The sequence below is a fragment of the Lagenorhynchus albirostris genome, chromosome 7, assembly GCF_949774975.1.
Source record: "Lagenorhynchus albirostris chromosome 7, mLagAlb1.1, whole genome shotgun sequence".
NCBI classification, from domain to species: Eukaryota; Metazoa; Chordata; class Mammalia; order Artiodactyla; family Delphinidae; genus Lagenorhynchus; species Lagenorhynchus albirostris.
In genome coordinates, this window is record NC_083101.1 from 52,486,542 (window position 1) to 52,504,765 (window position 18,224).

Consider the following 18,224-nt stretch of genomic DNA (forward strand, 5'->3'; position numbering starts at 1 on the left):
CACAGACCATGGGCATCTCCGCAATCTCTCTAAATTCAGGGGTATTGGTCAATAAAATGGGAATGATTAGAGTACTTACCTCATGTAGTTTAATGTAAATAACATAGCGGGTATAATACTTTATAAACAAAACCACCATGCATACTGCTACAGGGTTATTATTATAATTATCATTGTTCACCCCATGTGTGCATGTATCACAAGGATTCCATTGTGGGAACAATGTGGGAATAATTTGTGGTGGTAAGAGTCAAGAGTCTGACACCAACCAGGTGTGTAACTTGGGACAAATCATTCACTTATTTAAGTACTAATTTCCATATCTTCAGAATAAATTAGATACTTGTCAGTTCCCCTTCCAGGCCATAAAAGATTGGGGTTTCATGAGTACAGGAAATAGGTATGGATAGGCAGGGTGACCAGAGTCTTAGAGAGCAGGAGAAGTGAGTATGTGATGCTGTAGTCAATGGGGCCACCAAAAGAGTGGGAGCATGGGGAAAGGGACCCCAAAGGAGATTCACTGGGTAACAGAACACATTGGGCTCAAGGGAATGTTACTTCACAGAGAGCCCGTATAGTTCCAAAACTGGCAAGACTTTGAATTAAACCCAGAGCAACCGGAGGGAATATTGTTCACCATTGCCTTGTCTAAAGTTATGAGGACTGACCCAGGTATCCTCAACATAAGTAAGAAGGGAGAGAGGCAAAGAAGGTTCAGAAATTACAGCCTCTGAATGGGCTTCTTGGCTCCTGTCTCCTTCTCTAGTCCATCCCCCATATTACCACCAGAGGGACCCTAAACTCATATATGGTCTTCCCCCTGTCCAGATTTAAAATCTCTGATTTGTTTCAAGAAAAGATGCTCAATGTCACTGATCATCAGGAAATGCAAACCAAAAGTACAATGAGATCTTACCTCATATCTGTTAGGGTGGCTCTTATCAAAACACAAAAGAAAACAAGTGTTGGCAAGGATGTGGAGAAAAATAGTCCTTTTACTCTATTGATGGGAATGCAAAATGGTGTGGCCACTGTGGAAAACAATATGCAGCGTCTCATTTTCCACAAGGTGAAATCTCAACCCCCTTGCTTATAGCATCCTTTATTATAAGCAGGATCTACTCTAACTCCTCAGCCTCATGTGCAGTTTCTCTTACCCAAGAGCAAACCACTCTGAACTTATCATCTTTTCTTCATAGCTCAGTGCCTTTGCACGTGCTGTTCCTCTGCCAGGAATATCCTCTCTGCTTGGAGAATTCTTTCTTTTCCTTTCAGGCCTGGTTCAAATACTACCTTCATTACCATGTATTGTGGCAACTGCAATAAAGTTATTTTTTTAAGAAGGTGTTTACATATCTGCTTTTCTACTGGCATATGAACTTGTGGAGATGAGCCCATGTTTAACTGTGCTAGTAGGTGCTTCATTAATTAATATTTTGCAGAGCTTACTAATAGTTAACAAAATGACCTAAAGAATAGAAGCATCAGGAGAGAACAGATAAAAGAATAGGACTCTTGAGAGTATAAACAGACAAAACCTAACAAGAAACAAATTTAGATTCAATGAAATCATAAACAAGGTACATTTTCCCAATTAAACAATTTATTCAATAATTACTTAGTAAATGTCTCTTATGCACCAGGTACCAAGGATATAAGGGTGAACGAGGCTGACTTACCATGTCCTGTCAACTAAAATGCCGGTATTCCTAGAGTGTGGTGAGCAAGGGGGAAAGTGGCACAGTAAGAAGTAGAAGAGCAGACAGGGGACAAATCACCCAAGGCTTTGCAAATTAGTGTGAGAACTTCACTTTTATTACAAGTGCAATGCTTTATTATAAGTGCTTTGCTGTAAAAGTTTTAATCAGGGGAATTAAACCAACTGATTTACGTTCTGAGGAGGTCACACTGGCAGTTCTGCAGAGAGTGGACAGTGTATAAGTGGGGATACCAGTTAGGAGGCTGTGCATGAACCAGCTGAGAAATGATATCGGCCTAGCGACCAGAATCATCTGGAGGGCTGTTAAGCACAGACTCCTGGTCTGCACCCCTAGAACTTCTGATTCTGTAGGTCCAGTAGTGATGCAGGTGGGGTCAGAAATTTGCATTTCTAACACGTTACCTGTGAGACCACACTCTGAAAACCAGTGACTTCTCCTGTGGAGTAGAGGTGGTAATGAAGTTGGAACAAAGCATACTGATTTGCAATATAATTTGGAGATAAGGTTAGGAAGACAGGCTCATGTGGCAATACTAAAAAATATTAGGACAAGGAGTATCCCTATGAAACCTGAATAAGGGAAATACTAGGAAAAGGAATTTTGATCATATGAAACTTAAATGAGGTTTAAAACGAAGCAGCAAACAAAAGGAACACCTTTCATACAACAGACAATAGAAGCATAGACATCATTTACACCCCCCTTCCCTGCCACACACACATGCACTCACACACACACACATGCACACGCACACACACTCACACACACACGCACACACACACACACACACACACACACACACAGAAACAGGTAAAAGCAAATGGTTTCCCAAAGTGCTTGAAGAAATCGTGTATTATAGGACCAAGGCAACTCCTCAAGTTTTACAGTCTGTGAGTAGTTAAGACTGAACAGGGGAAGGTATCTGTGCTTTTTCATTGTCAGATTTTGGGGTATCAGATGAAAAAGGGGAACAGGGTATACAGGCCTTGGGTGTGACCTAGTGTAATTCCTTTCAGGGTTCTCAGAGAACCAGCTACTCCCCCACCCGATTTAGTTCTGCTCAAGCATCCCATGATGTGTCTCTCTGTCTCCTAGCATGGACTCCTCAGCTTGGCAGCTCTCTCCTCGCACATGAGCTTGAGGAGTGCAGTTAAAAGACAAGCAAAAACCCTACATGCCAGTGCTTCAGGGAGTCTGCCCAGATTCTGTCAGTCTCCTGCTTCATCTTGGTATATCCAATTCCTGCCCTATTAGCTACTTTATTTCTGCCTCTTTGCGCAGCTCTGTTATAAGCTGAACTGTGTCCCCCAAGAACTCATATATTGAAGTTGCAGCTGCCCTCTGTCCTAGCTGCAATGCCTCAGAATGTGGCCTTATTTGAAAATAATGAGGTCATTGCAGATGCAATAAGTTCAATTAAGATGAGGTCATTAGGGTGGGTCGTAATCTAATATGACCGGTATCCTTATGAAAAAGGGAAATTTAGACACAGAGACGTGCATACAGGGAGAACAGCATGTGAAGATGATGACAGAGATTGGGGTCAAGCTTCTATGTCAAAGATAGCTAGCAAACCACCAAAAGCTAGGCGAGAGGCACGAAACAGATTCTTCCTCACAGCTCTCAGAAGGAACCAATCCTACGAACACCTTGATTTTAGACTTCTAGACTCCAGAACTATGAGACAATAGGTCTCTGTTATTAAAGCTCTCAGTTTGTGGTACTTGGTTATAGCAGCCCTAGCAAACTAATACAAGCCTCTTGAGATTATTGCTTCATTGTACTGTGCACTTAGCTCTTAACTCTGCCTTCTTTGTCTCTCAGATCTGCTTCTCTTCTGTGCTCTGTAGCCAGTGTAGTATAAACCAAGTCTCCTGGGACCCCAATCAGGGCACAATGTCCTGGATCCCCTCCTTTCCAGATATGGGATTCTGACAGTCTTCCTCATTGGACATCTGCCTCTTCAAGAATCTGTTCCATGTTTTGTTATTCATCTTTGTGTCCTACCAGTGATCAGAGTGCCTAAAACATAGCTGGGGTGTTTGTTGAATGAATAACAAAATTCATGAGCTAGTCATTCTTTATCTACATTTTCCTTTGGTGAATGGGAAAACTCAAGGGCTTTTGACCTTCACGCTGTTGTCTTTTCATCAATACAATGAGTGCTTTATTTGGGAAGCATCTGTTTTTGGATCACATTACTCAGTAAATGTGTATTCTTAATGAAGATGATCAGTGCAGATCAAGCTGACATCAACACTAAAGATATGGAGGATTGCTTTGGTGTGCAAATGGAAATGGTTTGGTGCCAGGGGATATCGAATACATGAGAATTAGGACTGTGTTATTAAACTGAGAGGATGAAGCTTGTCATTAGTTCCCACTGCTTCTTGGAGTTATTGTTAATAGCTATTTGAGTGAGGAGACGGGAACATGTGGAGAAGCGGAAGTGAAGAACCAAATGTGTAGATAACGTCTGCTCATTGAGATATGTGGAATTTGGAATTGATCATCCTGCAGTTTTCGCTGAAAGGCTAGTGATTTTGAACTGATCTGTTTTCCCAAACTCATCAGAGGTGCAAGCAGCTGACAACTCCGCAGATTCCTCCTGGTGTCTGCACCAGACTTTGATTTCCAATAACATGCAAAGTTCACGTTTCACATTTGGGTGCCAGACTCCAAAGAATGATGATCTTTGTTTATCCAGGGAGGGATTGTTCCTGGCAAGGATGTTGGTAAAATTATCATTCAAACAAAAATATGTTGAGAGAGAAAGAGGCACTGTTAATATTTAAGCAGGGACAGTAGGCGTAATTTGGGTTACTTCTGGATAAATGAGAGAGTACCACTTCTCTACTGATGGACCACCCAAAGCCCTATTAGAATGCAACCAAATTCCACTGGAGTTGATTCATTTAGCATTAAGTAAATGCCCATAATCATTAACCATTAACTCCTGCCAGAGACTGCTATCATCTCTTTAGAACTTCATACACAACAAGAAAGTTTCCCAGTGAAAATCTAACATCATAATATAGTCTATGTTTTTTTAGGAAATGCTCTGAATTTTCAAAATTACTTTTTTTTAACTTTGGTAATATGAATTTATTTATTTTTTATTGAAGTATAGTTGATTTACAACATTATATTAGTTTCAGGTGTATAACAAAGTAATTCAATATTTTCATAGATTATACTCCATTTAAAGTTATTACAAACTAATGGCTACATTTCTCTGTGTTGTACAATATATCCTTGTTGCTTATTTATTTTATACATTATATTTCATGTCTTTTAATCCCATACCCCTATCTTGCTCATTCCCCCTTCCCTCTCCCCCCTAGTAACCACTAGTTTGTTCTCTATATTTGTGAGTCTGTTTCTGTTTTGTTATGTACATTCACTTGTTTTATTTTGAGGTCCCACATATAAGTGATAATATAAAGTATTTTGTCTTTCTCTTTCTGACATATTTCACTAAGAATAACAACCTCTAGGTACAACCACATTGCAAATGGCAGAATTTCATTCTTTTTTTATGGCTGAGTAATATTCCATGTATACCACATCTTCTTTATCCATTCATCTGTTGATGGACACTTGGGTTGCTTCCATATCTTGGCTATTGTAAATAATGCTGCTATGAATATTGGAGTACTTATATCTTTTAGAATTAGTGTTTTCAGTTTCTTTGGATATATACCCAGGAGTAGAATTGCTGGTCATGTGGTAGTTCTATTTTTAATTTTTTGAGGAACCTCCATACTGTTTTCCATAGTGGCTGCACCAGTTTACATTTCCATGCATGGTGTGCAAGACTTCCCTTTTCTCCACATCCTCCCCAACATTTGTTATTTTTAGACTTTTTGATGTTAGCCATTCTGACAGGTATGAGGTTATATCTCACTATGGTTTTGATTTTCCTTTCTCAGATTATTAATGATGTTGGGCAACTTTTCACATGCCTGTTGACCATCTGTATGTCTTCTTTGGAGAAATGTCTATTCAGGTCTTCTCATTTTTTAAGTGTTTTTTTTTTTTAATATTGAAATGTATGAGCTGCTTATATATTTTAAATATTAACCCCTTATCAGTCATATAATTTGCAAATATTTTCTCCCATTCAGGTTATCTTTTCTTTTTGTTGATACTTTTAAGTTAAATTAGGTCCCATTTGTTTATTTTTGCTTTTATTTCTTTTGACTTAGGAGACAGATTCAAAAAACTGTTGCTATGATTTATGTTAAAGAGTGTTCTGCCTATGTTCTCTTCTAGGAGTTTTATAGTTTCAATCTTAAATTTAGGTCTTTGATCCATTTTGAGTTTATTTTTGTATATGTGTGATAAAATTTTCTAATTTCATTTCTTTACATGTAGCTGTCCAGTTTTCCCAGCACTACTTATTGGAGAGACTATCTTTTCTTTGTTGTGTATTCTGCCTTTCTTGGTTGTAGATTAATTGACCATAGGGGTGTGGGTTTGGCTTCTGGGCTTTCTATCCGGTTCCATTGATCTATATTTCTGCTTTTGTGCCAGTACCATACTGTTTTGATGACTATAGCTTTGTACTATAGTCTGAGGTCAGGGAACCTGATTCCTCTAGCTCTGTTCTCCTTTCTCAAGATTGTTTTAGCTATTCAGGGTCTTTTGCATTTCCATACACATTTTAAAAGTTATTGTTCTAGTTCTGTGGAAAATGCCTTTGGTGATTTGATAGGGATTGCAATGAGTCTGTGTATTGCCTTGAGTAGTATGGTCATTTTAACAATATTGATTCTTCCAATCCAGGAACACACTATATCTTTCCATCTGTTTGTATCATCTTCAATTTCTTTTATCAGCATCTTATAGTTTTCAGAGTACAGGTCTTTTGCCTCCTTAGGTAGATTTATTCCTAGGTATTTTATTCCTTTTGATGCTATGGTAAATGGTATCATTTCCTTAATTTCACTTTCTGATATTTTGTTGTTAGTGTGTAGAAGTGGAACAAATTTCTGTATATTAATTCTGTATCCAGCAAGTTTACCAAATTCATCGATGAGCTCTAGTAGTTTTCTGGTAGCATCTTTAGGATTTTCTATATATAGAATCAACGTCATCTGCGAACAGTGACAGTCTTACTTCCTTTTCAATTTGGATTCCTTTTATTTCTTTTTCTTCTCTGGTTGCATGACTAAGACTTCCAAAACTATGTTGAATAAAAGTGTCAAAGAGTGGGCATCCTTGTCTTGTTCCTGATCTTAGAGGAAATGCTTTTAGCTTTTCAACATTGAGTGTGATGTTAGCTGTTGGTTTGTCATATATGGTCTTTATTATGTTGAGGTACGTTCCCTCTATGCCTACTTTCTGAAGAGTTTTTGTCATAAATGGATGTTGAATTTTATCAAAGTTTTTTCTGCATCTATTGAGATGACCATTTTTTTTTTTTTTTTTTTTTTGCGGTAGGCGGGCCTCTCACTGTTGTGGCCTCTCCTGCTGCAGAGCACAGGCTCTGGACGCGCAGGCTCAGTGGCCATGGCTCATGGGCCCAGCCACTCTGCAGCATGTGGGATCTTCCCAGACCGGGGCACAAACCCGTGTCCCCTGCATTGGCAGATGGACTCTCAACCACTGTGCCACCAGGGAAGCCCAATCATATGGTTTTTAATTCTTCAGTCTGTTAATGTGGTGTATCACATTGACTGATTTGTAGATACTGAAAAATCCTTGCATCCATAAGATAAATCCCACTTGATCATGATGTGTGATCCTTTTAATGTATTGTTGGATTCAGTTTGCTAGTATTTTGTTGAGGATTTTTGTGTCTATGTTCAGTGATATTGGCCTGTAATTTTCTTGTTTTATAGTATCTTTGTCTGATTTTGGTATTGGAATGATGGTGGCCTCATAAAATGAGTTTGGAAGTGTTCCTTCCTCCACAATTTTTTGGAATAGTTTCAGAAGGATAGGTGTTAATTCTTCTCTAAATGTTTGGTAAAATTCATCTGTGAAGCTATCTGGTCCTGGACTTTTGCTTTTCAGGAGTTTTTAAATTACTGATTCAATTTCAGTACTGATAATTGGTCTGTTCATATTTTCTATTTCTTCCTGGTTCAGTCTTGGGTGATTGTGCCTTTCTAAGAATTTGTCCATTTCTTCTAGGTTGTCCATTTTATTGGCGTATAGTTGCTTATAGTAGTCTCTTATGATCCTTTGTATTTCTGTGGTGTTCAGCTAGTGCTTTGAATTCTTTACCTGGTCAATTGTTTGTCTCATTAGTTGTTTTTTCAGGTATTTTCTCTTGTTCTTTAAATTAAGACAAAATCTTATGTCTTCTCATTTTGCTTAACTTTAACTGTCTCTATGAATTTTAAGTAAAACAGTTACCTATTTCAGTCTTCAAGTGGTGCCCTTGTGTGGGAGCATCCCAGTATAGTCAGCACGTGCCCAGTGGCTTTAGTGGGAGAGATGGTTCTGACATGAACATGACTCATGTCTTTCCCCAGGGTGTGCTGGCAGCTCTCACCTTGGTAGGAGATGGAGGGGCTAGGGACAGAGTCAGGTGAAAGCCAGGCCTTCCCCTCTTCTCAGTGGCTGTCACTGCCCTATCACATGCAGGGTTGGGGCTCAAGTTGCTGAAGCGGAAGCCCTGAGGTTCCATTGTGAGCTGACTGTGTTCCCTTTAAGTGTGTGCTCTCCCCCTTCCTAGCACTGGCACCCTCGTCCCAGAGGGGAACAGTGCTGGAGAAATAGGGGCTGATGTGGGCACTCGGCATGTGTCAGGGCATGGGCTTTAGCTGTCTGCCCAAGGTCAGAGATCTGTACTGCTTCTGATGCACTGTCTGTGTAAGCACAAGTAATGGCCGCCCCCACCCTGTTCACATGCTGCTTGAAGTTTGAGCCTCATTTGTCCCTCACAGCTGGGCTGTCCCGTTGGTCTCTGCCACCCTCAGCCTCGTATGGAGCTGCATCGTAGGGCAGGTGAGGCCTGTGTGGGCTCTTGGTGTGTGTTAGGATGCAGACTGTGTGGCAGTCTGGCTCCAGAGAGGTGGGGTTGCTTCTGATAAGCTGCCTGTTATAAGCGCCAATATTGGCTATCCCCACCCTGCTCAGACACCACTTCACCACGTTGGGTCTAAGCCACATCTGTGTCTTACAGCCAAGCTCCCAAGCGGAGCTGGAGCATTTGCTTGGCTCAGGCTGGGGTGCACACAGTGGTGGTGGTTGTAGAAAACTGACCAGCCACTTGTGCAGTTTTCATTCCACCCTCTCCACTCTGCTTCAGGAGCAAGCAAGAGTGCACATGCTCCTCACAAGTGGACTCTAGGCTTCCCACAACACTCCTGTTAGTCCCACCAGCCCTCCAACCAGCCAAGAGGGCTGATTTCCCCTGTTTGGGACCACAGAGCTGGGGCACCCAATATGTGGCTCGGACCACTCACTCCTCATGGAAGATCTCCAATGGTGTAATCTCCCTTTGCCTCTGAGTCCCCTCCCAGGGGCACAGGTCCTGACCTGATTGCTTCTCTACCCTTCCTACCTGATTCTGTGTGGATCTTTCTTTCAGCCTTGTCTGTATGGGGTCTTTTTGCCAGTCTCTTTAGTTTTCAGTGAGAATTCTTCCCCGTGTAGATATATTTTTGATGTGTTCATGAGGAGACGCAAGTTCCACGTCCTCCTATTCTACCATCTTGATAAACAAACCCTCAAAATTACTTTTAATTTCTTTAAATTAAAAAAAAATTTAAAGCTTATACACCATCCCCCAATCACTCACTATGAATAATTAGAAAAGATAGTACAGAGGGAGAAGACAATAGCCAAGCAGTTAATAAAATTAGACTACTCATGAACAGATATCCAACATGCAACTGCAAAAGAGTAGACTGTCACCAGTAGTCACATGAAGTTCATGGAATGGTGAAGTGATGCAGCACTAACATTTTGAGTAAAAGACCTTGAGTTGAATCCCAGCTTAGCCTTCCCTAGGTGTGTGATGGTGGGAAAGTCATTTCGCCTCTGTGAACCACAATTTCTCCATCTGTAGACTGGAGCTAATTTGTACAGAATTTTGGTGGGGATTTGAATAAAATAATGCATATAATGTGTAGAATATAGGGCTTGATACATAAATGCTCTATTAATAGTAGCTGCTGCTATTAAATCACAAATACTCTGTTTTTACTAGCAACCATTTATACAAGCTCTGATTCTTTTAAAACAGTATTCTTATAGAATTGTTCTGGTAGTTTTATGAACATTTAGTATGTCCCCCTGCCCAGGGTTGGAGTTTGTTCCTTTGTTTGTGAGACACTAAATGATTATGACTGAAAAATCAGAAATTCTTATAAAGTTCAAAGATAAGTCAAAAATACTTATCATGAAAAGTACCTTGTTGTCTGTGATGTATGTTTTGGCCTGAACATAGTAAAATTAAACTATTTCTGGAAAATATAATAGAGCAAAGACTTCTTGGATCTAGTTCAAAGAAAAATCAAGAAATGACTTTTCCAAATGACCATTACAGACATAAAAGTGCTTATGTATGGTATGCTCTTCTCCAAAGCACACCATACATGAAGGAGAAAAAGTCTTGAGCTGTTGGTTTCTGTGACCTGAAGTTTTCCTCATGAGTATTTACCATGAAGCTCCCTAATGTTCAATAATATTATGAAAGCCTGCACAATATTGCCTGTGAATGGCTAAGTTGGAGTTCCCCCCTGTAGGTAAAGGGCAATAGGTAATGACATATTTACTAAGAGAGAATTTTGGCAGAACCAAAGAGTAGAGCAGTGAGTGGGGAGGGAGAAGATAGTGCAGGGTTGCCCATAGTAGAAGTGGCCCGTGATGAGGCATGTGACTGCACCTGTAACAGGTGTAAAGGGAAAATGGAGAGGACCACTCTTCAGTATCCCTGAGAGTGTGCAGGTGTTACAAGACCACCAATATCCTTCAGAAAGACCCACGTATCATTAGAGACAAAAAGGGAGCTCACAGAAACTTAGAAAATCTGAATTGGTAGCTTCATATTGTAGCAATGGAATAAACCAGGGTTTATATAAATGTAGCAGGGATTGGACCACAAAACTCAAAGTTTTCTTTGTTTTTCTAAATCAAACAAAATCGGGCTCTGGGCATCACACACCAAGGTTAGCAAAATGTCCAGTATCAGTCACGTTTTAGGAGCTGGGGTTGTACTGGAGCCTTAAGGGCCACACTTTCCGTGTAATTAGAACAAGTCAGAGGTCCTTAGTCATGTGGAAGCTGCTCTTTGTGCCCCTTGTTCAGACCTGTGTGTCCCTTTTGTGGGTGGTGACTCTGCATCTCCTTCAGGACCATGTGGAACAACCACGGGACAAACAACATCAACAACTAGGAATACCTGCTTTGGACCTTTAGGTTACAAGGAATAGAGTCTCATTGTACTTGAGCCATCACATATTCTTAAATTTGTCTTGTTGCCACTGTTAAAATAGCTTAGTCTAACCTAACTAACACAAACTTTCTTACATTACTGTGTGGTTCAAGTTCTGTCCTATATGACAAATATTTCCAGGAGAAAAAGTGGGGAATCTGGTAATTCATCTATATTCCATAAAGCTAATCACTAGGTAAAAGTTGTTAAAAATAATTCCAGGTGTATTACCAGAGCCACAAAACATAGATGGTGATTATAATAAAGAATATGGATGCAGGACTAAGTGCTCAGAAGCCAGCAGATCCACAGAACTCTTTTCAGGATTAGCAAGTAGAGTGGACAGGTAGCCCTTTGTAGATCTCCTTGAAAGCCATGAACAAAGATAAGATATTCACCATGTACTTTGAACATTTGAAGAAGCAAAACTGAGATTTTTCTGCAAACAGAAATAAATAAGGGCTCTGATAGCAAGAGGTGACCTATCCCAGTGGAGATGTTATGTGATGAAATATGAGCTATATTTCATCAACAGAACCTGGAAGAAGAATCCAGATGGAACCAGAGCAGAGATTATTGCACAGAACAGATCAGCAAATAATGCTTTTGTTGATTTCTTAATAAAAAGAAACCATAACTTGGATTAGAATCCCACTGTCTATTTAAGGAGTTTTATATAGATTTTTACCTAAACGAAATATAATAAAATGTGTATAGTCCACATTCCATAGTTTGGCAACAGTAACTTACAGTCCATACTTCTCTCATTCTCATAAAGTCCCAAGTTCATTAAGTCACCTAGATATTGTTGCATGTGGATTTCGGACTGGCAATATGCTACTTAACATTTTAATGAAGACCCTAGTGCCCTAAAACTAAGCATATTCTCCTGATAAAATGTTATATTAACTAAATATTTCTCTTTCCAAACATCCTAAACTTTACAGTGTCATTTAACTATTAATTCAGGTGTGAAATTCTAATATTTCAGTAGTTGGACAAATAAGATTTAAAAAATAATAGAGAGGGGACCTTCAAGATGGCAGAAGACTAAGACGTGGAGATCACCTGCCTCCCCACAAATACATCTACATGTGGAACAACTCCTACAGAACACCTACTGAACGCTGGCAGAAGACCTCAGACCTCCCAAAAGGCAAGAAACTCCCCACGAACCTGGGTAGGGCAAAAGAAAAAAGTAAAAACAGAGACAAAAGAATAGGGACAGGACCTGCACCAGTGGGAGGGAGCTGTGAAGGAGGAAAGGTTTCCACACACTAGGAAGCCCCTTCACGGGCGGAGACTGCGGGTGGCGGAGGGGGGAAGCTTCGGAGCTGCAGAGGAGAGCACAGCAACAGGGGTGCGGAGGACAAAGTGGAGAGATTCCCACACAGAGGATCGGTGCCGACCAGCACTCACCAGCCCCAAAGGCTTGTCTGCTCACCTGCCGGGGCGGGCGGGGCTGGGAGCTGAGGCTTAGGCCTCAGGGGTCAGATCCCAGGAAGAGGACTGGTGTTGGCTGCATGAACACAGCCTGAAGGGGGTTAGTGCGCCACAGCTAGCCAGGAGTCCCGGGTAAAGTCTGGACCTGCACAAGAGGCAAGAGACCATTGTTTTGGGGTGCGCGAGGAAAGGGGATTCAGAGCACCACCACCTAAATGAGATCCTGGACGGGCGCGAGCTGTGGCTATCAGAGTGGACCCCAGAGACGGGCATGAAATGCTAAGGCAAGCACAGGTCACTATCCACACCTCCCCTACCTGGAGCCTGTGCAGCCTGCCACTGCCAGGGTCCTATAATCCAGGGACAACTTCCCCAGGAGAACACACGTCATGCCTCAGGCTGTTGCAACAGCATGCCAGCCTCTGCCAGCACAGGTTTGCCCCACATTCCATGCCACTACCTCCCCACAGCCAGAGCCCCCTAATCAGTTGCTGCTTTAACCACCTCCTGTCTGAGCGGGGAGCAGACGCCCTCAGGTGACCTAGATGCAGAGGCAGGGCCAAATCCAAAGCTGAACCCCAGGAGCTGTGTGAACAAAGAAGAGAAAGGGAAATCTCTCCCAGCAGCCTCAGGAGCAGTGGATTAAATCTCTACAATCAACTTGATGTACCCTGCATCTCTGGAATACCTGAATAGACAGTGAATCAGCCCAAAACTGAGGCGGTGGACATTGGGAGCAGCTGGAAACTTGGTGTTTGCTCCCTGCATCTAATTTGTTTCTGGTTTTATGTTTATCTTAGTTTAGTATTTAGAGCTTGTTATCACTGGTAGCTTTATTTATTGATTTGGTTGCTCTCTTCTTTTTTTAATATATATATATATGTGTGTGTATTTTTTCCTTTTTCTCTTTTTGTGAGTGTGTGTGTGTATGCTTCTTCGTGTGATTTTTGTCTGTACACCTGTGCTTTTACCATTTCTCCTAGGGTTCTCTCTGTCCATTTCTTTTGATTTTTTGTTTTTTAGTATAGTTTTTAGTGCTTGTGATCATTGGTGGATTTGTGTTTTGGTTTGGTTGCTCTCTTCTTCTTTCTTTTTTTAATTACTTTATTATTTTTATTTTTAATAATATTTTAAAAAATATTTTATTCTAATAACTTTATTTTATCTTTCTTTCTTCCTTTTCTTTTTCTTTTCTTTCTTTCTTCCTTTCTTCCTTCCTTCCTTCCTTCCTTCCTTCCTTTCTTTCTCTTTCTCTCTTTCTTTCTCCCTTTCTTTCTTTCTCCCTTTCTTTCTTTCTCCCTTTCTTTCTCCCTTTCTTTCTTTCTCCCTTTCTTTCTTTCTTTCTTTCTTTCTTTCTTTCTTTCTTTCTTTCTTTCTTTCTTTCTTTCTTTCTTTCTTTCTTTCTTTCTTTCTTTCTTTCTTTTCTTTCTTTCCCTTTTCTTCTGAGCAGGGTGGCTGGCAGGGTCTTGGGGCTCCAGCTGGGTGTGAGGCATAAGCCTCTGAGGTGGGAGAGCCAAGTTTAGGACATAGGTCCACCAGAGACCTTCAGGCCCCACATAATATCAAACGACTAAAGCTCTCCCAGAGATCTCTATCACAATGCTAAGACCCAGCTCCACTCAACGACCAGCAAGCTACAGTGCTGGACACCCTATGCCAAACAACTAGAAAGACAGGAACACAACCACACCCATTAGCAGAGAGGCTGCCTAAAATCATATTAGTTCACAGACACCCCAAAACACACCACCAGACGTGGTCCTGCCCACCACAAAGAAAAGATCCAGCCTCATCCACCAGAACACAGGCACCAGTCCCCTCCACCAGAAAGCCTACACAACCCACTGAATCAACCTTACCCAGTGGAGGCAGACCCAAAAAACAACAGGAACTACGAAGCTGCAGCCTGCGAGAAGTAGACCCCAAACACAGTAAGTTAAGCGAAAGGAAGACAGAGAAATATTCAGCAGATGAAGGGGCAAGGTAAAAACTCACCAGACCTAACAAATGAAGAGTAAATAGGCAGTCTACCTGAAAAAGAATTCAGAGTAATGACAGTACCAGTGATCCCTAATCTTGGAAATAGAATGGAGAAAATACAAGAAATGTTTAACAAGGACGTATAAGAGCTAAATAGCAAAAAAACAATGACGAACACCACAATATATGAAATTAAAAATTCTCTAGAAGAATCAGTAGCAGAATAACTGAGGCAGAAGAATGGGTAAGTGACCTGGAAGATAAAATAGTGGAAATAACTACCACAGAGAAGGATGAAGAAAAAAGAATCAAAAGAATTGAGGACAGTCTTAGAGACCTCTGGGACAAGATTCAATGCACCAACATTCAAATTATAGGGGTCCCAGAAGAAGAAGAGAAAAAAAAAGGAACTAAGAAAAAATTTGCCGTATTATCATTGAAAACTTCCCAAATATGGGAATGGAAATAGTTAATCAACTACAGGAAGGGCAGAGAGTCCCATACAGGGTACATCCAAGGAGAAACATGCCAAGACACATATGAATCAAACTATCAAAAATCAAATACAAGGAAAAAGTCTTAAAAGCAAAGGAAAAGCAACAAATAACATCCAAGGGAATCCCCATAAAGTTAACAGCTGATCTTTCAGCAGAAACTCTGCAAGTCAGAAGGGACTGGCAGGACATATTTAAAGTGATGAAAGGGAAAAACCTACAACCAAGATTACTCTACCCAGCAAGGATCTCACTAAGAGTAGATGGGGAAATTAAAAACTTTACAAACAAGAAAAAGCTAAGACAATCCAGCACCACCAAACCAGCTTTACAACAAATGCTAAAAGAACTTCTCTAGGCAGAAAACACAAGAGAAGGAAAAGACTAACAATAATAAAACCAAAATAATTAAGAAAATGGTAATAGGAACATACATATCAATAACTACCTTAAATGTAAATGGATTAAATGCTCCAACCAAAAGACATAGACTGGCTGAATGGATACAAAAAAAAGACCCATATATATGCTGTCTACAAGAGAGCCACTTCAGACCTAAGGCCACATACAGACTGAAAGTGAGGGGATGGAAAAAGTTATTCCAAGCAAATAGAAATCAAAAGAAACCTGGAGTAGCAATTCCCATATCAGACAAAATAGACTTTAAAATTAAGACTATTACAAGAGACAAAAGAGGACACTACATAATGAATAAGGGATCAATCCATGAAAAAGATATAACAATTAGAGATATTTATGCACCCAACATAGGAGCACCTCAATACATAAGGCAAATGCTAACAGCCATAAAAGGGGAAATCAACAGTAACACAATCATAGTAGGGGAATTTAACACCCCACTTTCACCAATGGACAGATCATCCAAAATGAAAATAAATAAGGAAACACAAGCTTTAAATGATACATTAAACAACATGGACTTAATTGATATTTATAGGACATTCCATCCAAAAACAACAGAATACACTCTCTTCTCAAGTGCCCATGGAACATTCTCCAGGATAGATCATATCGTGGGTCACAGATCAAGCCTTGGTAAATTTAAGAAAATTGAAATCATATCAAGTATCTTTTCTGACCACAACGCTGTGAGACTAGATATCAGTTACACGAAAAAATCTGTAAAAAATACAAACACATGGAAGCTAAACAATACATAACTAAATAACCAAGAGATCACTGAAGAAATCAAAGAGGAAATCAAAAGATACCTAGAAACAAATGACAATGAAAACACGATGACCCAAAACCTATGGGATGCAGCAAAAGCAGTTCTAAGAGGGAAGTTTATAGCAATACAATCCTACCTCCAGAAACAAGAAACATCTCAAATAAACAACCTAACCTAACAGCTAAAGCAATTAGAGGAGAACTAAAACCCCAAAGTTAGCAGAAGGAAAGAAATCATAAAGATCAGATCAGAAATAAATGAAAAAGAAATGAAGGAAACAATAGCAAAGATCAATAAAACTAAAAGCTGGTTCTTTGAGAAGATAAACAAAATTGATAAACCATTAGCCAGACTCATCAAGAAAAAAAGGGAGAAGACTCAAATCAATAGAATTAGAAATGAAAAAGGAGAAGTAACAACTTCAAAACTACAATGAGGTATCACCTCACACCAGTTAGAATGGCCATCATCAAAAAATATACAAACAATAAACGCTGGAGAGGATGTGGAGAAAAGGGAACCCTCTTGCACTGTCGGTGGGAATATAAATTGATACAGCCGCTATGGAGAACAGTATGGAGGTTCCTTAAAAAACTAAAAATAGAACTACCGTATGACCCAGCAGTCCCACTACTGGCATATACCCTGAGAAAACCATAATTCAAAAAGAGTCATGTACCACAATATTCATTGCAGCACTGTTTACAATAGCCAGGACATGGAAGCAACCTAAGTCCCCACTGACAGATGAATGGATAAAGAAGATGTGGCACATATATACAATGGAACATTAGTCAGCCATGAAAAGAAATGAAACTGAGTTATTTGTAGTGAGGTAGATGGACCTAGAGCCTGTCATACAGAGTGAAGTAACTCAGAAAGAGAAAAACATATACTGTATGCTAACACATATATATGGAATTAAAATAAAAAAGGTTTTGAAGAACCTAGGGACAGAACAGGAATAAAGGCACAGATGTAGAGAATGGACTTGAGGACACTGGGAGGGGGAAGGGTAAGCTGGGACGAAGTGAGAGTGGCATGGACATATATCCACTACCAAATGTAAAAGAGATAGCTAGTGGCAAGCAGCCACATAGCACAGGGAGATCAGCTCAGTGCTTTGCATCCACTTAGTGGGGTGGGATAGGGAGGGTGGGAGGGAGACGCAAGAGCGAGGAGATATGGGGATGTATGTATATGTATAGCTGATTCACTTTGTTGTACAGCAGGAACTAACACACCATGGTAAAGCAATTATACTCCAATAAAGATGTTAAAAAAATAACAGACTTGTAAGAATTTGGCCCCCAATATCCATTGTTATTGATACTCAAAGTACACTTGAAATTCATAATCATTTCCCTGTAACAGCAATCAAGTTATTTTGTTTGAAAAACACTGTGAATGATAGAACTGGATAAAAGAAAGAAATAATTTCTTTTCCATCATTATATCATCCAGCACTGAATCACTGGGTTCTGATTTGTGGAAAGGCACATTGTAGGAACACAGTAATTATTTGTTGAATAAGTGATAGAAAGAATTAATGAATGGGGTAGGAAGAAAGATTCAGACTTAAAGGAATGTGGGTCTTAATTGTAGCACTCATACTGAGTCTGTCATACAAACAGCAGAACAAGGGAATGTCAAATGTCTCCAGGGGCTAAATTCTGGGACATAAGAACATGTCATTACACAGACCTCATATAAACTCTGCCCAGCCTGAGGCTGCTCTGGCTGGCTGGAGCCCTCACTGCATTTTTTTATATTGTTGTTTTTTATTTAAGCAGCTAGGTTAGTTCCTGGGTTAATAGTATTAATGACATTCTGAGTCTTGATTTTTCTCCATTTTTAATCAGAAATGGAGACATGTCTTTTTAATAGTTTTAATCATTTCTAATTTTAGGAGTGTTTATGAAATCAGTCTGAATTTTAAATGGAGCTACAGGTATCAAAACTGGGTGATTTTTTTTAAATTTTAGAAATACACTAGTTTT